General features: G+C 49.2%; 1 protein-coding gene across 1 annotated transcript in view; it reads left to right on the top strand.

The window, feature by feature from the left end:
* The window catches only part of LOC112406076 (protein HEG homolog 1-like), a 54,047-nt gene that overhangs the window by 9,735 nt on the left and 20,775 nt on the right, over positions 1-23,537 (top strand). Inside the window, exon 2 of the mRNA XM_024754741.1 lies at positions 4,092-4,308. The gene's annotated coding sequence lies outside the window, so the exon portion shown is untranslated. The remainder of the gene's footprint in view (positions 1-4,091; positions 4,309-23,537) is intronic.

Here is a 23,537-nt window from a genome sequence, read left to right as displayed (position 1 = left end):
CTCTTCTCCCCACACTCCCCATGTTACGCTGAACACAGGGAGTCTTCATAGGACTCGGCACCTGTATAACACGTTTTCTTCCACTTAGAATGTTCTCCTCTGTTTCCTTTGCTTGGTAAACTCCTAAGCATCCTTCAGGAAAGAATTCTAATGTCACCTCCCTAAGAAAGCTTTCTCTAGCAAATCCTCAGTGTTCTTAGAGCACTTGGTTCATACTTCTGTAAAACAACTTCCTTTATATTATACTTATTTATGGATCTGTCTCTTCTCCTAATTTGCTGGCTAGTCAAGGGCAGGGACGATATACATCTTCCACATCTCTGTGTACCCAGAGCCTAGCACAGTGCCTGCTGGTATACAGAGGTGCTCAGTAAATGCTTCTTGAGCAGCCACTTTGATCATGTCCCTCTACTGCTGAAAGCTTACAGTGAGTTTTTCCACTGCAGTTAGGTTAAGGCAGTGGTTCTCAACCCTGGCTGTACATAAGATCACCTGGGGAGCTTTTAAAAAATACTGATGCCCCACACCAGAGATTCTAACTAGGTAGGTGGGTTCCAGGCACTGACAGTTTGTAAAAATTCCCTTGGCAATTCTCATATGCAGCCAGGGTTGAGAATCACTAGTCTAACGCCTAGTTTTCAAGGCTCTCATTCATTCCTCCATCTCCTTAGGAGTTCCTGCTCAGAACCCCTCTTGAACAAGTGGCTTCCTTCCCAGATCCCTCTCTCTCAATTGGGTCACACTTCCCTCCCCACCCAGACGAGGGCAGGGACCCTGTAGGTTTGCATGCCTGGACCCAAAGCACAGGGCTGCCAGTGTTGTGAGAGCTCGCTGCAGGGCGGGAGCTTTGAGCACAGGGTTTGTTTGGGGTGGGCGGGGAGGAGGCACTGCGTGGGAGCTGGTGGCGGTGCCTAGCCTGCGTCCACGCCAGCGTGGGGACGGCCCCTGCTGCCATACACCAACAAATGACCCCACACTGGCAGAGAGCTCAGACCCTCAGATATGCTCTGCTGGCCAGCAGACATGCAGCCCTGTTTCCTTTTCCGCACGTTTGTCTGATTCTCTCCTCACGAGGGGACTGTGCAGGGGATGGGACGGGGCACCGGTTGGTATCTGAAGACAAGGCTAGCCCTGGCCTTCTGTGTGTACTCTGTGGGCACATCCCTCCTCCTGCAGGTCCTGAGTCTATCCCCAGGTCCCTACAGCTCAGTCAGTGAGGCTTTTTTGTGGTTTGTCTAGACCAGGGGCCCCCTTCTGCTCTGAGCCAAGGCCACTTGGAAGGGACAAAAGATGTCACAGACCACCTGTTCCCAGTCACTCATGTGAAACAAAGACTTTTGGAGATGGGGCATTTTGAGACATGTATTATCTTTTATTTGTTATTTCTTACCTTTGAGACATGTATTTATCTTTTATTGCCCACTGTGGGTCAGGGGTTGGGGAGATCTTTTGTCTAAGGCCCCAGGTTCAAATTTGTTTTCTCAAATTTTAAAAACAGGTAAATCAAGAGCCCCATAATGTATCTGTTATTTTTTTCTTTAATATGAGAAATAATAATGCATTTTATTTTTCCATGACACTCTTTCCCTCATATCCATCATCTTACTTGATTGTCATAGTTTCCCTGTGAGGTGGCCATGCCTCCCAATGGCAGATACTACTGTCCATCTTTTGCGGATGAGAAAACTGAGACTCGCTGAGGTTAATTGATTGGCTCAAAGTTGTAGAAATAGAGATGAGAGAAGCCAGAACAAGGGCTCATGTGTTCTGCTTCCTACTCCGGAGCCCTTTTCTAAAACATCCCACTTGGCCACCTCCATCTCTTAAAACGAAGCAAGGAGAATAGAATAAAGGGTTTATAAGTACATGTATGGTGTGAGTGAATCTACCGTCAGATTCCGAGCAAGAAAAGCCAGACACGAAAGGGAACATCCTACAGCACTCCGCTGATAGAAAATATAAAACCGGGTGTTTTGTGTTTTATCAGAAACGACTAGTCTCTGCTGGAAGAAGTCAGGCTGGTGTGACTGTGTGGGAGGATGGGTGGAGGGGACGTGGCATCTCTCCACGTAAGCGCTGCCTCTCCCCACGCTCTGGTAGCGATGAGTTCTGCGTGGTGCTTACCGCTGCTACACGTGCACTGTCGTCTATGCACATCGTACTTTAATAAAAAGTTGTAAATAGTTACTCATGCTCTCGTGAGAAATGCAGATGACTCAGAGAAGGACACATATTCTTCAACCAGTTTGAAGAATAAAACACAGAGAATGTAAAAGTTTATTCGACAAATATTTGTTTTTAATGTATTTAGTTCTGTGCAACAGTTTGTTGGAGAGAAGAAACAGAAAAGGGATGAAGGGAAAAAAGGGGATGAGCTGATTAGAGGAAAGGCAGGAAAAGAGAGTCTGATGGAGACACAGAGAAAGGGACGGGCTGGGAGGCACTCTGATACAAAGTGAGACGTGAAGAAAAGTGGAGATTGTGATGCCCAGAAACAGCCCATGGAGGAGACCCCTGCAAGCGGAAAGCGACATAAAGGTCAAAAGAATGGAGGGCCCAATGGGATATAGAAGAAAATGGAGGCTCCAGCCTCACAGGGTGAGGCAGAGAGGGTGGGCAGAGGGAGTAGGGGGGAGGTCGGTATGGAGGTGAAGCCACGGACTGGCCCCTGATTGCTAACCTGGGCTGTGTGAGGGCAGCAAGTTATCACTGCTCTTTGAAAGACAGGGACGCTTAGCAGTTGCCTTCCCAGTGACTCCAGATCAGGGCCCAGCACTTGGAAAGTCTTGTCAAATATGTGTTGACGGATTGAATGAGATGATGCCTGCAAACCCAGGTCCCTCTGCCCACAGTGGGAACATCACTCTGGGTTTTCTGCTCCTTCCTTAGGGCCCTGACCACTTTGCCTGGTGTCCTGGCATCCCAGGAATTTCCCTGCCTGCTCTGGGGAGGATTTTTTACACTAGAAGGTTTTGCAAAATCAGACCACTTTATCAGAATCCTGTTGCAATGGAGAATGTTCCTGGCTCCCTGATGTTTACAGTGTGTAACTGATTTTATCGGAGGAATGTTGTTTGGAAAGGAATGGTCTTCTCAGATGAGCAGACAAGAAACGGAAGGTCATTTGAGGACCCACCCCAAGCTGTTGAAGTTGGAACTCAGGGCTGCCATATATGATGCTCGGGAGCTTGGCCAAGCTGTGAGCAAGCCTTCCTCCCTGAAGGAGGTCCCAGCCCGTTTGCAGCGGGCTTGCCTTGCTGTGTTTACATTCTCACCTTGGCCCTCCAAAGCAAAGGCCTCTGGAACCCTGCACCAGCGGGCGGAGAAGCAGCAAGAGCTCCCTAGGCTTGGGGTCCAGCAAGCAGCCCAGCTGGACAAAACAAAACCACTCGTGACATACCAGAAAGGGACAGTAAAGCTTCTCCCGGGAGGTCAGAAATAGGGAGATGGGTTTATTCCTTCAGTTCTTTTGTCAAAATCCCAAGGCGCTCTGCTTCCTGGAACTCTGGACAAAACAGTGCAGGTGTAGCAAGTGTTCCCTGGGGGGCCTGCACCCTCTCTCTTCTGTTATAACCCTGGTGCTGTCCGGGCTGGCTCAGCAGCTTCTGTCTGCAGGGGCTCTTGATGTATCATCGGGCAGAGAAAAGGATGGCGTGGGATGCAGAGACGAGACTGAGATGCTAAGAGAGGCGGGGTCAAGAGAGGGCAGAAGTCTTTGTACCTGATAGGAGGGAATCTATCCTGAAATGGGAGAGAGCCGACGTGCCCCAGCTCAGGCCAAGGATGCTGGGCGCCGGTCAGCAGAGAGGAGCACGCTGGAAAGAGCTGGAGCTGCTGGACACTGTCCACCAATCTCTGGGAGCCCTGAACAGGGTGGGTGTGCTAGCACATTGGTCTCACTCTCTACAGCTTTCTAAACTTCTTCATTGTGATGGGTAGAATTGTGTCCCCAGAAAGATACGTTCAACCCCTAACCTCTGGTGCCTGTGAATGTGACTTTATTTGAGAAGATCTTTGTAGATGTAATCAAGTCAAAATGAGATCAGACTGAATTAAGCTGGGCTCTAAATCCAATGACTGTGTCCTTATAGGAAGGCCAGGTGAAGACACAGACACACACGGAAGAAAGAAGGCCACATGGCAATGGAGGCAGAGACCGGAGTGTTATGTCTACAAGCCAAGGAACACCGAGGATTGCTGGCAGCCACCAGGACTTAGAAAAAGACAAGGGAGAATTCTCTCTCCGAAACTTCAGAGGGAACATGGCCCTGCTGACACCTTGACTTTGGACTTCTGGCCTCCAGACCTGTAAGAGGATAAACTCCTGTTGTTTTAAGTCACCAAGTTTGTAGGTACTTTGTTTACAGTAGGCCTAGGAAATGAATATATTCATGTCCCTCCAAATTCCAAATCCTGAGTTCCCACCCCTTCGGTCCCCCACTCTTAACAAATAGCTTTGTATTTGCTATCTTACCAAAAAAAAAAAAAATTCAAGTCCTCAGGCAGAAATCCAAATCCCCTCACCCCGCTCCTCTTTCCCTCCTCCCAAGGCCGGTCCCTCCACCTGTGCTATGGATTCCATCTTCTCCTGCTTCTCAGAAGCCCTTTCCTGTCAGTCGTCTTTTCTCTTTCTTAGACCTTTGATATTTCTCTCTCCCAAGTAGACCCCTTCTATCTTCAAATTCTCCCACTAAAAGCGAGAAAAACTCCCTTACTCCTAATTCCCCTGTAGTTCCTGTCCTAACGCAGTCTTCCTCTTCAAAGCCAAGCTCTCTTGAAGTTATCTGGACCAGCTTGGTTTCTTCACTTCCCATTCTTCCCAGCTCGCTCCATTGTCCCTTCTGCTCCACTGACACCTTTCTTAGTATGGTCACCGGTGACTTCCATGGGGCTAAAACCAGTGGATTTTCGGGTCTTCACCTTGCTGGACCTTTGGGCCGCGTTACATGCTGTTAACCACCATCTCCCTCCCTTTGCTCCAGTGACGCAACTTTCTCCTGGACTTCCTCCCCCATCTCCATGGCTCCTGCCCAGTCTTCCTTCTGGCAGAGTCCCCCCTCCCCAGCCATTTCATGGCCTGTCCTCAGGGCTCGTTCTTAGGCTCCCTTCACTGCCTACAGTCCTCTCTAGATGATCTCACTCCCAGGTAGGCAGATCTAGACCTCGAACTTGGACCTCTCCTCTCAGCTCCAAGTCTGCAGATCTAAACGCACACTTGACGTGGCCACGTGCACAGCTCAAAGACATCCCAAGTCCAAGACAAGGTTAATGATCTTGACCTCAAAGACCTAATTCTCATTCACTGTTCCCGCTTCCTTGTGAATGGTACCAGCATCCATCCAATCATGAAGGCCAGAAACTCAGGAAACCTTTGACCTCTTTTCCTCACCCTCCATATCTGTCTGCTTATCTTGTGGATTTTACCTCGCACAGTCTCAAGTCCATACTCGTCTCTGAACTCATTTCTATCATCCTCATCCAAGAATTATCATTTCTTATGTGGACTCCAAGAGTTCAGGCATCAGTGCTTGTTTCTTTCTAAATCATTCCCCTTATCATAGCCAGCATGGTGCTTTCCATTCCCACCTCACTAAGCTAAAACCTTGAAATGACTTCTCTAAATTCTTAAGATAAAGCAAAAATCTTAAAAATGGGCTGTTAGGGTCTGCCTGATCTGGTCACTCTGAAAGTCTCCGGCCTCACTTCCCTCCATACTCTTTGTGCTCCAGCCACGTTGGCTTTCTTTGGTCCTTTCCATTTATCCCAATCCTTCCTGCCTCAGGGTCTTTGCACATACGCTCCCCACTCTCCTTTGCTTGATTAAGAGCCTACATGTTAATGGCCTACAGAGCTTTCAGATAGTAGTCAATCTCATGTTTACAGGGAAACCCAACCCTCTCTCCCTCCTTCAGGGCACTTTCTACACTGACAAGTTTACATTTACATTTTTTGATAACTATCCGTGTCGTCCAAACCTTTAAGCTCTGTGAGGTCTGAGACTCACCCAACACCCAGCACAGTGCCAGGTACAGAGTAGTCACTTAGTAAACATTTGTTGAATGACTAAATAAAAGAAAGAAGGCGCTATGTTGGGTTCTGGAGATACAAAGAACAAGGCCCAGGACTTCCCAGAAAGCAGCTCATTGTCGATGAGGGGTGGGAAGGGACAAGCAGATGAGAGGATGAGTAAACAGACTCAGGGTGTAGAAATGTGATGAGCACATAGCAGAGGAGCAGGCCAGAGGAGGCAGTGATGGCCCGTCCCGGTGTCCCACCTCCAGATGAAGCTCAATCAAGGAGTCTGTGGACTGGTTTCTCAGCCCTCAGGGACCCTAGTCCCGTGATGTTACTGATATGCACTCACCACTGTGTCCACGGCCACACACCCTGCAGGGGCACTGTCCTCAGGAACGGGCACACTTTGGGCCTGTTTCAAAGGCAGCGTTATTAAAGGCTCTGGTTACAGTAAGAGCGTCATGTGCAGCATTTGAGTCCGATGGGCTTCTGATGCCTTCCAGACAGTGATTTCACCGTATCCTCAGATCAGCCCTGGGAGGCAGCAAAGGGTAATGATTTTTCTCCCCACTGTACAGCTGGGGAGACTGAGGTCAGTAGAGATCACTTTTCTTGGCCAGGGAGTGAGAAGAGCTCAGGAAGAGAACTTGGAGAGAAGCCAAGGCCCTCTCTGCGGGGTCCGCCCCCCAGACCAACTGGCAGAGGAAGACACCCCAGACCGAGCGCACATTGTAGCAGGAGCCTGCAGGCTTGTTTACTTTGGTGCAGAAGGACATTTCATCATCTCTTGGAACCACAGAATGTTAAAACAGATGGGCCCTAAGAGATCATCTGATTCGACACCCTTGTTTAATGAGGGAGGAAACTGAGGCCAGAGATATGAATCTCCCTTCCCCTCCCTTTCCTTTCCCTGCCCAACTGATGCTGAGCAGTAGGGCAGAGACTGCTAGCTGTTTACCCAAATCTCTTCTCCCCTTCTAGCCTATATGGCTAGACTATATTTCCCAGACTCCTTTGCGGCTTGGTGAGGCATGTGACCATGTTCTCTCTAGTGAGATATAAGAGAAAGTGAAGCCTGGCCCATCAAAACCTCCCATCCGGGGGCTTCCCTGGTGGCGCAGTGGTTGAGAATCTGCCTGCTAATGCAGGGGGCACGGGTTCGAGCCCTGGTCTGGGAAGATCCCACATGCCGCGGAGCAACTGGGCCCGTGAGCCACAACTACTGAGCCTGCGCGTCTGGAGCTCATGCTCCGCAACAAGAGGCCGCAACAGTGAGAGGCCCGCGCACCGCGATGAAGAGTAGCCCCCGCTTGCCACACCTAGAGGAAGCCCTCGCACAGAAACGAAGACGCAACACAGCCAACATAAATAAATAAATAAATTTATAAAAAAAAAAAAAAAACCTCCCATCCACACATCTCCATATTCTTTTTCACCTCTGGCTAATTGGGATGTCAATTCCAAGGACAACTTTGGAAGCTGTGCATTAGAGAATGGCAGAGCTGCCACAATGCCGAAACCCTGAAAGGCTATATGAGAGAAAGCCACCCCCTGACCTGAACATCAGTGCCTAAGGCTGTTAAGTGAACAGGGAGAATAAAATATCTACCACATAAAGTTGCTGCATTTGGGGAGCCTATCTGTTACTGCAGGGGCTTTCCTCTCTCATACAAGTAGAGACAGGAAAGCCCCTGCAAAAGCTCTGACTACATACAGCATTGGGTAATGGACATAGCGGCTCACTGATGATTTCACTGTCAACCACTTTGGAGTGGCCCCTCTGGAAAGGCTAGGGACCTGGCTCCTAACTCACTCAATCCAGGAATTTGGTGTGATCTGGCTTCCTACCTGTTTAATTCTAGATCAATAGACTCCCAGGGCTGGAATGGACCTGGGAATGTCATCTGATTTATCCCCTTGGCTCCTGACAGGGCCTCTTCTAAGCCATCTGAGATGACCAAAAATCTTGTCTGGATTTTTATATCCCTAGGAAGGAAACACTCCAAATTCCTTAGACACTTGTTTTATTCTTCCTTGCTACTGTGTCAGAAGGTTCTTTACTGAACCCTAAAACAGCAGAGCTGGAGCATTCCTTAGCAATCATCTAGGACAATCTTTGTTTTACAGATGAGGACACTGAGGCCTAGATCACACAAATAGTGGTAAAGTCAGGACAGGAAGCAAGGGCCCTAAGATCAATCTGACTACTCTTTCCAGGGTTCTATCTGCCTCTAACTCTCTCTTGCTGTTTTCTCATGTTCTGCCTGGGAGGAGGTGAAAATATGCTGGGGTCCATCTTCACTGTGATCAATCTTTCCAGGTTCTCCTGTGTTTCTCCCCTCACCCCTCCCGTCACCTACCCAGCTAACCTGAAATAGGTCCTTCTCCTAGGAGACAGAGAGAAGATCAGAGAGGTGAATCTGTGCCTAAAGGGGAGGCATGTGTGACAGGTGCATGTTTGCTCCTTGGGCCTCGGTAGTAAAGACATCTCTGAATCTACACCAGAAGCCTGTAAGGGTCATTAAATCCTTAAATATTACTGGTTGCCCAGGAGGGCAAACTGGGCTATGTGAAATGCTGTCTGAGGAAGGAAGGGAGCAGCATTGACCAGAACCACTGAACACAGTGTCTTGGCTTATTGGGGGTTTTCTGGCTGCATTTGGGCAGCTGGGGGCAGTCCTGCCTTGTTAAAATGAGAGCAGGATCCCAAGAAGTTGAACTGGGGCCATGAGCACAAACCGAGTTTCTTACAGGGGTGTTATCGTATATGGTACTTTCTTGGAAAGACCTGGAAATTCCATGTGAGAGCACTGGAAAGTTGGGTTTGTTTTGTGGCTCTTTAAAAACAAAACAAAATAAAACCAAATCGTTACTCCTCACTCCACAATTTAAGGTGAGCTTGTACATAGAGAGCATCCTTTATGTTTTCTGCCAAGTGACTCACTTGGACTGAATCACCAGAGAGTGGGCCTGGGTCCATCTGCAGCTGCCCTGGACACCACAATCTGCTCATTAACCTGAAGGGGAAGTCATGGGGCTCAGAGACAGCAACTGAGCGGAGCAGAGAAATGGGGTGGAGACAGGCCTGAAAGGGAAGTCCACACTCATAGTTTCCCGAGCATCTGGTGGTCAGACACGGTCCCTAGTGGAACTGACGAGATCCCCAAGGAGCTCCAGTATTCATTTCAGTTGAGACATTATCTGGATTATTGCAAATTCATAATTGTGGGACCAGGATTAATGATGCCACATGGTCGTTCACAGATAAATCCCTTAATCTTTGGGTCTAGCTTCAGAACCTTGAGCAAGTTATCCTTTCATTTTGACCCCTTCTTTCTTCACCTAGAAATGCCGAGGCTTACAGTCTAAAAATTTAGACATTTTATCCTTTATTTACCAAGAAAGTCTGTTTACACAAAATCTTTGAATCTCTCCTCCGAAAGTGTCCATTTAAAATTCAGGGATCTCTGTGCATCCTTCTGTTTAATTTGCGATCTGCAGCCCTTTTCCGGATATGAGTTTGCCCTAGCCCTGCCTGAATTCACAGTTTTCTTTTCCCTGCAGCCTGTTTGGGTGTCCTGGCGGTGACATTTCTGCAGAACTCTGGTGTGAGCCAAAGGCAGTGGTGGGATGGGGATGCGGATGGAATCCGGGCTTGAGAGGGTGCAGAGAGGGGCATAGGATGACTCCCGAGTTGGCTGCGGGGTAAGGTGTTAGGCTTGGCCACCGCCAGCTCAGCCCCACCCTGGGGACTGGAGGAGAGGTGGTGGGAGAGGTGCAGGGGGTGTCAGATTAGTAAGGGTGGGGAACAGGGCCCCAGGTTCCACTTCTCTCGCATAGCAAAGCGCTTTGTATGATCTAGCTGGTGCTAATTATGTTCCCCAGCACCTGCTTTTCACCCATGGACTGTGCATTTAAGGAGTTGGGAAATTCTGGTTCCAGATTCGGAAGACTCCGGTTTTCTAAATTTTCTGTCCGGAGGGGGCTCCGCTTCCCCGGGGCGCGCTGGGACCCAGCGCGGGGGGGCCGGGAGGGAGGGCAGCGAGCTGGGAGAGTGGTTTCCTAGCCGCTTTCGCGGGTGGCTGGACTTGGGGGTGTGACCATCCTGTTCTCCCCCCCATCCCCTGGGAAGAAAACTTCTCTCTCATGGTGTACCCCGGACCCCGTATACACCTACCTTAAAAGAAATAAATTTTTAAAAAATCCACACCTTTAGAAAGCACCTCTCCCACTTCGGAGGTGATAACGTCCGACGGGTCCATTCCCCAATCCCATTCTTCTCCTATAGATACAGAAATAGGCCTCTTCTGGTACAGAGCCTGACTTTCAAATTTAAATAACTGATTTTTTTTAAAGGGTTCTAGCCCTGAGGATATTTGTAAAGGACAAAGGATGTAGTTGGAAACCAAACACTCTGCTGGCTCTCTCTAAAGCAGAGAGACTCCAGGAACTGTGTGGAGATGGGGGTACAAGGTGAAGCCCAGCAAGGCAGACGCTGCCACAGGGCTGTCCCCGAGCCTTTCCTCCCCTTTCCTTTCCCCATGAGCTGGGGCTCCATGCACAGCCCCCGCCTGTCGACTCAGAGGGACCTGCCCTCTCTCCTCCGGACCTTTTTATTCAATTCCTTCTTTGGGTCTGCAAGAAATGCTAAGGACTGAGTGGAATTCCAACCGTAATACCATTGTGACCTTGGGGATGTCACCTGTTTTGATCTCAGTCTGTCCATCTGTGAAATGGAAGTAATGATCCCTGCTCTTCCCAGCCTCCTGGTGATGATGTGACAAAATGAAAGTAAAAATAAGTGGAAAGTGCTTTGAACAAAGCCAGCAATGCGGTGGTGTAAGCCACTGCCTTCCTGTGAGTGACACAAGGCATACGTTCTCACAGGTTGTCCGGAGAAGCCAGGTCGCTTGAAACAGTAGGTATTGTCTTGGAGTTTAGGTGAAGGCTGAGAAGATTTCATCTTTCTAATGGATACTTCATTTAAGTCTCTCACATCACACAAACTTTCTGGGATAGGAATTAGCTTGCTTCGTTGCACGTAGGGATGCTTCCTCTAATTAAGTAAGACAAAAGCTTAAAAAAAAAAAAACCATCAGCTCCTCCAGTAAAAACTCAATTCCACATTCACTAGTAATCCCGTCATTGAAAATGCCTTGTCCTCGTGAACTTCTCCCTCACTGGCACAAGATTGAGACACTGAGGAGCTGTAAGGGAAGAGAGAGGGGAAAGAAGCTTCCAGACCTACGAGAGAAACAGTCACCATGACTGCAACTCTAGGTGACTTACAACATCCATCATTTTAAGTTCCACAGGAAGGAACCAAAAACATAAAAGACAGTATTTCCTGGCTTTCTCATACTACAAGAGTAACCAAAGGATACTGTACAGACACTTGTGCATCTTCTAGATGGGAAGTGGAGTGCAGGGGACTGAGGCCATCTCAGGAGCTAAAAGCAGTTTCTCTGGCTAGAAGTCAGGCTTCCTTAGCTGTAGGGCCTGATCTTGTTAGTGGAGGGGTGGGAGTGCTGCTGACTTGCGGGGGGCCTGGCTGGATGAGGCTGGTACAGGAGTCTCCCTCCTTCTCTTGTGGCTGAGAATCCCCACACATCACAGCTAGGTGTCACAGGGAGAGAGACAGTGGAGGCAGTTGGCTTAGGGACTCAGCAGGTAAGAGTTGGGGCTGATCTCCCTTGCTGGTCACAGACACCCCTCTCCCCACCAACGCCATATGTGAGCCACACTTCCTCACAGGTGTGGCAGGTAACTGCTAATCTTGGCTTTGCAACCTTCCCGGTTACAAAGATTCATTAGGGGAGGTGAGAGCAATGGAGGTTTCAGGTGCGTGAGGCTCTGGAGGAATGCACTTGAGAGTCCCAGAGAGCAGGTAGGCAGGAGCTGGGGTTGTCCAGAACTTCTCTTACCTTAGAGGATCTCCCCTGGGACCGCCACCCCCTCCCCCGCACTGTGCACAGACACCACCCAAGGAGTGTCTGCACTTCACCTGAGCTAAGGTGAGATCTCAGGTAGGATGTTAGGAAGGTGAGATGAGAAAAGAGGAAATTGATTACCTGTTGAAAACTTCTGGAAGCTACCAACATGGCTTAGGATTCAGGCAGGACCTGTGCTGCTTTTCTGGTGGTGGCCCACATAACGTCACTTAGAGGGAAAAAGAAACAATGAACAAGAAAGTCAGCATCAAGTAATTTCAGGGAGTCCATGTTTCCTAATAACCTCTGAAATTTTCTCTGGACCCTTTTTGATCGGCCACCCTGTATCACAAGGTGCAATCAGTTATTTCCCAAGGCAGCCAAGTCTCAACACTGCAGGGGCCTCCGGAAGCCCTCTGGTCCACACAGCGTCCCATGTGGTTATCTGCCCTCTCAGCACCCCTGACAGATGGCCACCCAGGCTCTGCACCAATCTTTTAATGTTTGGGGAGGTGCTTGCTGCTGCTGGTTATGAGCCCTGAGTCTTAACAAATAAGGTGCTTCGTTTGATCGTTGGGGAAACTGCCTGTAGCCCCTTGTGTTGCAGAGATGCTGGTGGTCAGTGCTTGGTCCTCGTGGCCTGGGCTTCCAAATATGATGTCAACAGCAGGGACCAGAGAATGTCCTTTTCTTCCCTGGGGCCATTTCTAGCCCCTTAAGCTCCTGGCAGGGTTCAAGGTTCTCACTGTTGAGTAACCGTGCTTGCGTTCTGTCTGTGGGTTGTTTGCCTGCCTTAGACCTCAAGTCCCTGGATGGCAGCACTGCCCCCCTTTGTTTGGCCTTTGTTAAGCTTTTGCACCCACCTGTCACCCGCGGGCCGTTAAGCTAAACTTGTTGCTGGTGTTTCAGCCAGTGGCGGTAGAGAGGATGCCAAGTCCTCGACGTTTCCTTTTTCTTGCTGTTTTTGTTTTTAACACCTCAGGGTTTGTGAGCCACAGTTCTGAGTGCTTAAGTGGATACGCTTTGACTTTCGTACTTCACAGTCCACGCTTTCGCTCTGAGATCCGCAGATGAGCGCGGGGGTGGGGAAGAGGAGGCCTAAGTCATACTGAAAATCAGTGCAGAAGGAAAGCACTTTCCCACCCAAAGGGGAAATGACGCTAACGAGCTGAGCAGCCAGACCAAGGAATAATAATCTGAGAAAAATGCAGCTCCCTGGAGTAAAGGAAGCGCCGTCAGCCCAGCCCCTTCTGGGCTGTTACATAGCTGTCCCCTGAGTTGCTGTAACTTTGTGGGCCAACTTGTCATTTAGCTTTAGCTGAGGGGGAATCCTTACACAGTGCAGTGAAGACCTGGGCCGAACAGGAGGCAGCCCCCTGGCACGAGAGGGAGCTTTCCTCTGGGCATGTCCTGGCCAAGGCTGGCGGCGGTGGTGGTGGCGATTTCTGAGAAGCCCTCTTGCTTTGATGGAGGGTGCCCCAAATAGAAGGAGGGATGTGGGGAAAGGGACTCATCCTGGCCCGTGTGTGTATAAAAGCCACGTCCTTTTAACTTCATGCTTGCAAATGCTGAACAGCTGTTTCCTGCCGGAGAGCTGAATGGTGTGGGTAGGGTGAAAATGAAAGGTGTTTGCTGCCCAGCTAGCCAGTTACTGCACCCCTAGTCCTGGACAGCTGGGGAAGGAGCCTCTGCCCTCCCAGTGATCCCCTCTGCCTTCCAGCAGCCCTGCCCAGCTGGCTGAAAACGGTGTGCTCAGAATTGGCCTGTTGTCTCAGGGCTGCTCAGAAAGAAAGCAAAGCACAGATGGCAGTTGAAGTTTCTGAGCCCTTATTGCCTCCTTCAGTGGCTGCCCTCTGTCCCCACCCCCTTTTGTGTGAACGGGAGGTTTCAGCTGCAATAAATGTGCCCCCCTTCAAGAATCCTAAGGAAGGAAGCAACAGGGGAGGAGATCAGTTTTGCTCCCTCTTTGACTTCTAGCCTTTGAGCACCTGTGTGGTTGAAACTTATTCCTCGTCCCATTTAACCCTCAAAACAACCCTGTGAGGGATATCACTGCCCTTTTACAGTCGTGGGAACTGAAGCCTGGTGATGTTAGATCAGACGGTAAACGGAGGAGGAGGAATTTAAATCGATTTGACCAAATCCGTTTGCTCGTTCCACAGTATCATGCAGCCTCAGTTTTCTCATGGGTTAAATGGGGTGAGAGTTGCCTAGATCTCTAAGATCCTCTCCAGTGCATCGTTCTTCTTCCTCTCTTCCTCAGATCCTTGCTCTTACCCTTTTTTCAAGAGTAAGGACTGTAGGATTGGGATGAGAGACAGAATGAGGGGGTGGCAGTAGTAGTGGGGACAACCTGCAGAGGAGAGATCTTATAAACGAAGATGGGACTGCAAGTCTTTCTACATGTGTAAGATGGTATTTTATTTGGAGATTGTGAATTACGCCCTGTTTCTATGCCAATCCATATGGTTATTGATGCCAGAGGTAGCTACATTCATTAGCAACCAAACTGAAATGAATTGGTGATGTTCTCAATGGGCTCTCCTGGGAACAGGGCTGGTATTCTGAGGAAGTGTTATGAGTACTTATTCAGTAGGAGGAGACGTCAAATGGTTCCCTATTCAGAGGCTGTAAAATTGTTTCCTTTTTATCTTCTGTGCCCTCTTCTACCCACTCATCGTGCATCTCGAGCAGATAGAAACGAAGATGTTTCTGTCCTGTCTTCTCTCTCTTCTTTTGTTGGAGTGTGGTACGTGACTCAGTCTGCATCACGTTTGACTGATCTGTAAATCAGAAAATATGTACAGAGCTCTTTCTCTGTGTGAGGAGCTGTGCCAGGTGACAGGGAGGGTGAGGTGCAAGTCTGCCGTGCCCCCAGGGAACATGCAGTCTTGTTGGAGCACGAGATCCAAATGTCTAAAAAGTGAAATGATGATGCACGAGTGATTCATCGATGAACAAGTGTCACGAGATCATACTGACCCATGACCCAAGGAATGGTGTGGATGGAGATGGGCTGCAGCACGCAAAGATGGAGAGACGGATGGGGCCGGCAGCCCAGGGAGACACGTTGGGGAGAAGGAAAGAGTTGCTTGGCTGTGGATAGACAGAGAGGCGGGTATGGACATCAGCAAAATCCCAAATGTTGAAACGCTCGAGATGTTTTAAATGCAGGTTAACAGCCAGGAAGTTGGGGGGAGAGGACTTGGGGAGACCAGTTAGGCTCCAGCGTAACTGGAGTCATTAGACGGGACTAGAAAGGAGGATTGGGTCAGATTGGGAAGGCGTCTGTGTTTGTCTCATGCGCGTTGAGGAGCCCCTGAGGGCTCGTGAGAAAGGAGCAGTATCGTTTTCTTGTTCAGTGTTCATTGTGCTTGGTGCTGGAGCCTCATGGATGAATCACATACAGATCTGCCCTTACTACAGCCCAGCAGTAATTTCAGAGATATCAGAGTGCTGGTGGGCAGTATATCGACACCCTGGGAGGAAAAGGGTGAAAACAGGGCAGGACGAGAATGTAGGGGAGTGGAAATTGAAAGGGAGCGATGCAAGGGCCCAGGCAGGAGGACCCAGTGACCGCCTGGCTGCAGGCGTAATGGGGGCGCAGTGGATGGAGAGGAGCTGGTTTGCGCCAGTTGAGGTGCCTTCACCATAAACACTGCAGCCTGTCCCAGTGAAGCCTTCCTTGGCCAGTTGAGAATGCAGAACTGAACTCGGACAAGGTCAGGGCTGATTCAGCCTGGAGGGTGAGCCCCAGCAGCAGGGAACATCACGGGAGAAGAGGCAGCCAGCTCTGACCGGGTGGAGAACATCCAGCATAGATGGTGAGGAAGAAGCAGTGCCAGGCAAGGGGTCAGGCCGGCCTGAGGGGCCCGTGAGGGCCTGGCAGCTTGGGGGCGGGCTGTGGGCGGGCAGGTGATTAGAGTTAGTGCACAGTGTATGCATAAGAGGCAACGGTCCTAGGGGCAGGACAGGAATAAAGACACCGAAGTAGAGAATGGACTTGAGGACACAGGGAGGGGGAGGGGTAAGCTGGGACGTAGTGAGAGAGCGGCACGGACATATATACACTACCAAATGTCAAATAGATAGCTAGTGGGAAGCAGCCGCATAGCACAGGGAGATCAGCTCCATGCTTTGTGACGGCCTAGAGGGGTGGGATAGGGAGGGTGGGAGGGAGGCTCAAGAGGGAGGAGAATGGGGATGGATGTATATGTATAGATGATTCACTTTGTTATACAGCAGCAACTAACACACCATTGTAAAGCAATTATACTCCAATAAAGATGTTGAAAAAAAGGCAATGGCCTGTGAAGGAGCGGGTAAGCTAAGGTGTATGTGCTGGGTCTTGTCTCATCTGCGTACTGTCCCAGTTGAAAGGAAGAGGGGGATGGGGAGAATGAGGCTGAGGGCAGGCCCCTGGCTTTCATTCTGAGAACTTGTGGGAGCCTTTAGGAGAGCAGGAAGAAGCCTGTTTACTGTGTGGGAGATGGCAGACGTTGGTCTCCCTGGGCAAAGTTTAACAGTGACGTGAAAGAGGAAAAAAGTCAGAGACCTAGAACCCTTGATTCCCACCCCCAAACCCATTGTTGACTCCCGGATCCTCCCATGTCAGGAGTTGGCAACACCATCCACCTAGTTACTTAAAGGAGAAGCCTAAAAGCCACCCTCCATGCTTTTTGTCCTCACCCTCTACATCTTTGTGTGCGCATGTGCGCGTGTGTGTGTGTGTGTGTGTGTGTGTGTGTGTGTGTGTGTGGTTACTCCAGTTGCTTCTGTTTCCAGAATATATCCCGAATCTGCCCTCTTCATCTCCGCTGCTTTTTTCTGTTCTCTCTGCATCCACTCATGCTCTCCCTCTACTTCATGGTCACAGGAGCCAGAGTGTGCTTCTTAAAATGTAATTCAGGTCACCTCACTCTTGGGCTGAACACCCTCCGATGGCTTTGCCGTTGTGCTGAGATAAAATCACACAAGGTCAGCAGGTCTGAGCCTGCTAGCTCTCTGGCCTCTTCTCACTCCACTCCCGTCCTAACCCACCAGAATGTTGTTTCTACATGCCCAGCTCCTTCCTGTCCTGGAGACGAGGCACAGGGTGTCCCTGGGCTCTAGTGGAACCAGCCTTGCCGGCAGAGGGAGCAGCCAGCGCAAATGCCCCAAGGCTGGAAGGAGCTTGCATGTTTCAGGATGGAGAGAAGGAAGGCTGCGGTGACTGGGTCATGTGGGACCAGGAGAAGGCGGTGAGGAGGGCAGACCGTCTTCTAGGCCCCAGGAGGGGTGTTAAGCAGAGGAGTGATGTGGAGAATAGAGGGAAGCCAGGGCTAGTTGAGGGCCTGACACGTTGTAAATACTCATGGATTTGTGGAATAAACGATTGCTTCACGTGTGAGAGTGGGAGGTGGGAAGAGGGACGCATGCTTGCAGTACTGTCTCTGTGACAGAGCTGTCCACACATTCCTGGATCAGCAAAACACAGGGTTGGCAAGCCAACACCTCCCTCCTGCTTTACCCCCCAGTGCAGTAGGACAGTGGACTTCTCCAGGGGAGGGAGAGGGCAGAGGGGCTGCTGTTGGAGCCCCTGCATCCTTGCTGTGGGGTGTGGTGTGGTCGGGGTCTGTGGCTGGGGAGCTGCTGTGGCGGGGTCTCTGGAGACAGGGGTTTGGATGCATGTTTCGGGAGTGTTCGCCTCTTGCTTCTTGTGTTCCCGCTTCCCTTGTTCGCCCAGGAGCTGTCAGAGGGTGAGGATGCTTCTCCCTCATCAGGCAGGGGCCCCTCCTCCCTGACGTTTGTTTCCCCTGCCAGAGCAGGGACCCTCAGGCCAGAGATGCCTGGCTTGCCGTCAGTCAACAGTGAGGCTGTGAGGTGACATTTTTAACTTAGGCTCAGGATAAAGTGCTAGCATTCGGTACTTCCAAGCTGCATGGTTGTCTTTCCTTTTTAAATGTTTTTCTTTTTTCCTGATTATAAGAGTTAATATATGTTTATCATATAACATTTGGAAGTTATAGAGAAGTAAAAGCAACAAATAAATTATCACCCATATTCCAACTACTAGAAGTGTATTAAAATATTAGCAATTGTTATTATTTCTCATTTACATGGAATATAAAATTATCTAACTATATCTATCCATTTATCTCTCTACCTATCAATCCATGTGTATAGCCGTATGAATTTCCAGAATAGATATTATTCCAGTCTATGGTCAGTTTTTTCTAGCTATTTCTTTATTGGATATGTAGACTGTTCTCAGTTTTTCATTGTCATAAATAATGCTGTGACTAAGTATCTTTGTGCAAAGATTTTTGTATTTATATCTGATTATTTGCTGAATGTTAATTCCTGGGTGTGGACAATTTTAAGATCCTTGGCAGTACTACCAAATGGCCCCTTTGAATCGTACCAGATTATACTTTCACCAGCAAGTTGAGGAGAAGATGTTTCTGTGGGTGACTGACTGTGCAGGGCATCTGACAAGCAGGAAGTTTGGTGGACGCTGCTGAGGGAAGCGGGTCCCTCCAGAACAGGCTGGCAAGCTGTCCACCATGCTGTGTCCAGGGAGCCTGCATCTGGGAAGGGAGGTAGCCTAGCACAGTGCCTTGGCTAAGTGACCAGGCGGAAGGGAAATACAGTATTTTAGAAGGAACTAGGATACAGAATTGGGGATGGGGCAAGAGAATGCCACAGGGACTTTGCATCTTTCTAAATTAGAGTCATTTCACTGGCAATAATTGATCCCTTAAATTGTGGAGTACTGGGCAAAATTAGTGTTTTGTTTGGGGTCTATAAGAGCGCTTTGAGAATTCTCTTTACGTTCAGAAAATCCTACATCCTCAGGATTAGAAAGGACCTTAGAAGATCCATCTTTATTCATTAAATGATAGGCTTATGTCCAAAATCAGGAGGAAAAAGAAGACTCTCCATTTCGTTTTAGGGCTCTCACTCTTTTGCCCCATCTACCCTGGTTGATTCCCAGCCGAAGTCAGTAATTTCACTTTGTGCTCAGAAACTTTTGGATTCTTTGTTCAGGGTGCGATGCAAGATGTGAGGTCCCCTTAGATTGGGAGATTATCTGACAAATCCAGATGCATCCAACGAATGATGTGATGGCTGCAGCTCATAGACATAGGTATTCCTGGAAAGGTTCTAGAAACCGGTGAAGCAGTTTCACAACCATCACAGTGACAGAGCTGTAGTTGGGGGTAGAAATGGTGCTCCAGCAACTGGAGTGGCTAGAGGTGAAAACTGGTCCAAAAGGTCCGGGGTCAAGTTTTAGCTCTGCCATTTAGTCACCATGTGACTTTGGGCCTATCACTTCCCTCCGGGCCTCCATTTCTTTATGAAATGATGGTCCATCCCATGCTAAAAGCTCCCTTTCTGAGAGGGCCCATCTTTATCCTGTGAACACCTCTCGACTTCCCTGATGCTGGTATAAAATGTGAGGAGGTTCAACACCAGGCTCCCCAGCTTGAGGTCCAGGAGCTTTCGGAGCCTGTGTGAGGGACAGGGAAGGGCCGCGCAGTGGCTCTGAACGTGCACTTGTGAGCCCACTGGACCTGCAGCTCCTTGGGAGGAAGCAGTAGATCTTATCCCACTCTGTGCCCTAGCGCCCAGCACAGGCTCTGTCCAGCCTGTGGCCACCACTGCCCGAGTACTACTGCAGAAGCACCTGCACCACCGCGTGGTCGAGGGCTCCTGGTACAAGATCTCTTAAGGAGCCGGCAAGGCTATACAAAATGCACACGTTGTTTTTTAGCTATATTTTGGTTTGGGGTACGTGAACTTCATGCCATGTGAGTGTGAGGAAAGCTGGGAGGTCGGATGGTGTAGGAAGCAGGCAAGGCTCTGTGTTCCCAGTTCCTGGAGTTGCTGGGAGCGCTGGAGGGGAGGCTCTCAACTCAATGGAGACCCTGAATAACAGCAGGCCCCGCCTCTCTGGGCTGGGAGGGAGCTGGGCTGCTGGAGGCAAGGAGATGGATTTGACAAGTTTGTGCTCGATGTCTTTGATAAGTTGGGAGACGAAGACCAGGGAGGAAGACGGGTGATGAGAAGAGGGCAGAGGCCAAGGTCAAGCTCTCCAGCTGGCCCTGCGCCATCCTGGGCGTCTGAACTTAGGCGGTCGCATTGGAGGAAGGAGTTGCAAGGATACGGAAGAGGGACACCCGGTTGTAATCTGGTGGGATTTTTGTTCTTTGGGCAAGGTCGTGACTAGTGATTACCATATGTTAGGCTAGTATTGATAACCACTCCATTTTCCTTCCCCGGGTGGTAGGAGGAGATGGAAGCAGCTTCAACGTGGGGATGAGTGTCACTCCTGTAGCCTCTGGGGCCACCAGGACGTTTGTTGATGCCATGAGTGAGCCTTTCTGGGATCATCTTTTGCCAGGTGTGGATGAGAGGCCTCCTGGCTTTACAGTCACAGACGTGGGGAGGTCCTGGCTGGGGGGTCAGATAGCCTCAGTCCAAATCCTAACAGTGCCACTGGCCAGCTGTGGGACCCTGGTAGGTTATTCAGCCTCTCTGCACCTTCAGGTTCTCATCTGTCAAATGGGCTATTAATATGCCCCTGCTCAGGGAATATAGTGTCGTAATCCCCTGTGGAGCAGATTGCGAGGTGCCTGGGCAGGAGAGCTCTATAAATACTGGCCACACGACTCTGCTGAAACCAGTGTCTATTAATACTGATCATTGTATTGGTGACAACGCACCCTCCCTCCAGGCTCATTGGCCAGGGGACAAGTTCTGAATGCAAAGAGCTCAAGGCCACCTTCCAAGGACCTCTGTTACCTAGTCTGCTCTCACCCTGGACCCCTGCCAACTTCACCTGTGGTCTCCTAGAACTCTCTCTCTCCTTAGCTTCAGAGAAAAGAGCAAGATTTGAAGTCAGAAAAACTCAGTGCCACAGCCCTTGCCTATAATCATCTGAGGAGACCCAGTTAACACACATGAAGCAATTAGTATTCAACGAAAACAGAATATGAGGTATATGTGACTCCAAAATAATAAGCCTTTGAAAATCAGTCATAGTTAGACCTCTATGGCCAATGAGTGTTCCCCTCCAGGTCAGAACCTTTGGAGGTTATTGACACGCCTCCAAAGTGTTTGAAGGGGTTGGGAGCTACCTTTAGAACCAGTGTGTGGGGCACAAGTGACTCACTGCTGAAGTTTTGCAGTTAAATCTCCTCCTGGATCCAAAATGGGTTCACTCATCTTGATCGCCTTCATCAGTCACTAGATTGGGCTTTGAATTTGTGTCTGTGTCCGAAATAATCTAAACGCCTTATCAAGGGATGAAAACATTGTCGTTATCCAGGAGAGTCAAGAGAATAATACTCTGCAGGCTCCATTAAAAATCAGAGATTTTTAGAAAACAGCTCGAGCAATGACAGCATTGTTGGAATAAGTGTGGTCTTGATGGGACCTCCTTGAAGGGGAGCAGACTCACTGGGTAGGTGAATTCTTGTGGCTTGCTAGGAATTATTTATAGTATAGTTGTGCCTTGTGGTAACGTAATGCCGCTGGCAGAGCTGGGAAGACAGATGCCAGTGGTGGCTCAAGGGCTCTGACGGGGTCAGAGGACTTCTGCTCTGAACTCCTTTGCTTTCTAGGTATGTAGCACTGGGCAGCTGCCTACCATCCTAGGTCTTCCTTTCCTTATGTTAAAAATGAAGATGATAATGTCTATTCTGCTTCCTTAACAAGGCTTTTGAGGAGAAGCAGATATAATTATGACTGTGAAAACACGTTTAAATGTAGACATAGCAAGTAATGAGTTATAATACAATGAACTGACTGTGACCTTGGGCAAGCTGTTTCATCTCTGATCCAACTTCCATATCTGTAAAATGGAGAGGATAATACCAGTTGTGTCCACCTCACGGTGTTGTTGTAGGGGTGAAGTGAATCAATCCACATGGACGAACTTTGTAAACATGCATGTGCTGTGTATGGGTTAGTCATTAATGCGCCCCTGGAACACATCGGGCAGTATCATTACTCTAAGTGAGGTGGGGCTGTATGGAGAAGGTAGATGCAGGAGGTGAGAAGAAAGTGGGAGAACATTCTAGGAAATCTCAGTGGCCTTTTTCAAGCCTCCTTCTCTTTGTCCTCTCAGCTGGCACTGGCTAAATAGCTCCTTCCCAGCTCTGCCCCTCCCACCAAATGGGATGTTCCTCACAGCTCTGCCCTTGGCCTTCTCCCTCCAACTCAGTGAAGTGAACATTTATTGAGCATCTCCTGTGAGCCACAGTCTCTCATAAGGGACAGAGAAATGGGATCGTGTAAGTTATAATTGTATAACAAGGTAAAACAGTAGTGTTGAGGGAGAGAGCTGTCTCTGGGAAGGCTTCCTGGAGGTGGTGGCCTCTGAGCTGGGTGTGAGAAATGAGTCAGATTTCGCCAGAAGGCCAAGGGGAAGGAAGCAGGGCACTCTAGGTGGGAGGACTGCAGGAAGGAAGGCATGGAGGGAAGACAGCAGGGCTTCACCTGTTTTCTCTGAGGGGGAGATCCTCCTCTTTCTTCTCTGCAGAAACCCAGTTCCAAGCCTTCAGCCACCAGTCAGACACTGACACATTCGTTTATCCTGCTTCACTTTCAACAGCACAGATAGCGGTTATAAACGCAGACATGTCTCCCTTTCCTCCCCTAGACCCGACCACCCTTTGCCTGATAATGGTCCTGTTAATCTCCCCATTGCACATTCAAAACCTCCATCATCTTCGTCTCATTGCCTTTTCTCACTCACAGGTAATAAGTGTGGACTCTTCCCTCCCTTCTTTGCTCCCATCCTCACTTCCTCCCTTTCTTCCTTCCTCCTCCTAAATCCCATCACTTGTTAATCAGATGGAATTAAGTACACATAATTCCATTTGGACAGTGGGTGACCTAGGCTGTCAAGGTGTGTCACCCCATCTGGGTTGTGAAGCCGCAGTGTGGACCCCGGAGTCCCTTGGAGGTCATCCTGGAAGCACACCAGTAGGTCCTCCTCAGCCCTTTCCTGTTTCCCTTTCAGAAGCTGTCTTTGTTTTGCTCCTTCCTTTCCTATCCTTCATTCTTTATTTCTGTCTTTTTAAATTGATCTTTGGAGTCAGACAGACCTGGGTTGATACCAAGTGCTACGGTTTGCTGTGCAGCCTTGGCCAATTTACTTATCTCACTATACCTCAGTGTCCTTACCAGAAAATAGGGATAATAGTGGTGCCTACCTCCCAGGATTGCCAAGAGGATTAACGGGGACGGTGAAATGCTGAGCACATGCCTGCAGGGAGCAAGTGCTCCCCTCATTTGGGCTGCCATAATAATAGCCAATCATTACCCTACTCTGGTGGGCATCTTTTTAAAAAACATTCTCCCTAGCTTTATTTCTCCCTCCCTCTGTAAGTTTCCCCCTTTTGTTTTATTTCTCTTTTCAGCCCCCTTCCTTTCTTCTCCCTCTATTTTATCTTTTTTCTTCACTGGCTATGGCATACAACTTGATTTTTTAAATATTGGTTATGTTTGAATCGAGTGTCATGTTTCCCAATCTTAATTTTAAAAGGCTATCAGTAAACCTTTAATGTATCTTCTGAAATGGATTTTACTTAAACCCCTGCG

Source organism: Neophocaena asiaeorientalis, unplaced genomic scaffold (genome assembly GCF_003031525.2).
Source record: "Neophocaena asiaeorientalis asiaeorientalis breed wild unplaced genomic scaffold, Neophocaena_asiaeorientalis_V1.1 scaffold423, whole genome shotgun sequence".
In the NCBI taxonomy this organism is placed as follows: domain Eukaryota; kingdom Metazoa; phylum Chordata; class Mammalia; order Artiodactyla; family Phocoenidae; genus Neophocaena; species Neophocaena asiaeorientalis.
Note: the sequence above shows the minus strand (reverse complement) of the source record. Positions and strands in the feature narration are given on the sequence as shown.